The sequence below is a fragment of the Penaeus vannamei genome, chromosome 36, assembly GCF_042767895.1.
Source record: "Penaeus vannamei isolate JL-2024 chromosome 36, ASM4276789v1, whole genome shotgun sequence".
NCBI lineage: Eukaryota > Metazoa > Arthropoda > Malacostraca > Decapoda > Penaeidae > Penaeus > Penaeus vannamei.
The window spans coordinates 19,764,541-19,767,040 of record NC_091584.1 but is presented as its reverse complement, the minus strand read 5'-3'; the positions used below and the strand labels follow the sequence as shown (position 1 = coordinate 19,767,040).

General features: G+C 23.4%; 1 protein-coding gene across 3 annotated transcripts in view; it reads left to right on the top strand.

Annotated features, from left to right (window-relative positions):
- The window catches only part of Ir25a (ionotropic receptor 25a), a 52,240-nt gene that overhangs the window by 1,377 nt on the left and 48,363 nt on the right, over positions 1-2,500 (top strand). The window lies entirely within an intron of this gene.

Here is a 2,500-nt window from a genome sequence, read left to right as displayed (position 1 = left end):
ATATATATATATATATATATATATATGTATATATATATGTATATATATATACGTATATATATATATATATATATATATATATATATATATATATATATATATATATATATATATATATATATATATGTGTATATATATATATATATATATATATATATATATATATATATATATATATATATATATAAATATATATATATATATATATATATATATATTATTCTATCCTTTAAGTTACCGTTTAAAGGTCTTTCTATTTCAGTTGACTATTTTAACCGTTCTATTTTTAGGATGATTCCTTACGTTCTTTTCTCGTGATGCAACAAATTTGTCCTTTCTCTTGTTCTGTTTTTTTTTTCTCTTCTCTTCCTTCTCCTTATTTTCTTCATCTACTTCCAACTTTTTCTCCCCCTCTACTTCTTCTTTCTTTTATATTTTCTTTCATTTTTCGTCGTCCCCCTCTTCTTACGGTCATTCTTTTTCTACTTGTTCTTCTTTCTCCCTGCTCTTTCTCTCCTTCTAATCCTTATTCTTCGTCTTGTACATCTTTTATCCTTTTCCTTCCCTGTCTACCTCCTGCTTCCTGTTTTTATTCACTTCTTATCATTATCGTTATTATTCGTCTTCCTCCTTTTTTCTCTCTCTTCTCTTTTCTTCACTTCTTATTGTCAATAATACATTTCTAATAATATCTTCTCGCTTTAACAATTACTTTGATATCACTCGTACATGTCTGCTGATTTGAAATCGATATACAGTAGTTTTTCTTTATCATTCTTTTCTTTCTACCAATGGTACTATCAACTATTAACTAATAACTATTAGTACTGATTGAGATAATGATATTCAAAGGTACTAAATAACAGATGGGTATTTTATATTTTTATTTAGGGCGGGATAAGGCTTTTGTTGAAAACGAAGATAGCAATAAAATGACACTAATGATATAGATAAGAATAGCGGTGGAACGATATCAATGATAATGATAACACAAATAATGAAGATGATAATTGTAATATCTATGATGATGATAACATGGGTAATATCAATGACATTGTGTATGATTATGATGACAATAGCAATTATGATAACGTCAACATTTCAAAAATAAAGATGATGAAAATCAAGATAATGATAAGGATGATAATGATTATAAAGACAATGAAAATCATAATGAGGATGATGATTATAACGATAAGGATAGGTGAAGTAACGATAATAGTAATGGTATTAGCAACGAGAACAACAGCAACCAAAAATAATCATGAAAGTAAAAATATTGATAGTAGTAATTATTCTGATATTAATGATGACGAGGATAAAAATATTGATGATAATAACAGTAATGATAATGATAATGATAATAATGATAATAACAATAATTATAATAATGATAATAATGATAGTAATAACAACATTAACATTAATGGTAATAACTGCAATAGTAATAATGATAATGATAGTAATAATAATGACAACAATGATAATGATAATGATAATACTACTTCTACTACTAATAATGAAAGTGATGACTATCATTATCATTGTCATCATTATTATTATCATTATTGCCATTATCCCTATTGTTATCATTATGATTAAAGGAATGACGATAATGACAATAAAGATATTAACAACAATAAAGATGATGATGATTATGATAATAATGATGATGATGATAATAATGATAATGACAATGATGATAATTTCGATGATGACAATGATGATAATGACATTAGTGACAATAATAGTGATAATTATAGCAACAATTGTTGCTAGTGATAATAATAACAATAATATTGTTAATGATAATAATGATAGTGATGATATTAATGATAATGATAATGGTAATAATGATAATGATGATATTAATGATGATACTAATGGTAATTATGATTGCGATGATAAAAATGATAATCATAATGATATTTGTAACAATCATGATGCTCGTAATCATAATATGAATAATGATAATAATAGTGATGATAATGATAATGGTAATAATGATAATAATAATAGTCATAATCATAGTAATGAAAATAATGATAAAGATAATGATAAGGATCATGATAAGGATAATAATGATAATAATAGTGATAATGGTAATGGTAATAATGAGCATAATAATAGTAATAAAGATAATGATAACAATGATAATAATGACAACAATAGTAGTATTGATGTTAATGATAGAAATGATAACAATAATGCTAACGGTGATAATAATGGTAATAACAGAATAATGATAATGATAAGAATAGAATAACACTAGTATTAATAATGATAATGATAATACTGACAATAGTAATAATGACAATGATAGCAGTAATAATGATAATGATAACAATAATAAGGATGATAATAATAATGATATCGCCCTTATGATTGTTATTATTAGTATCATTATTATTATTGTTATTAAAGAATATGATAATAATGATTACAATTGTAATGAAAATAATGATGATAACGATAAAAAATACTGATAATGGTCATAATA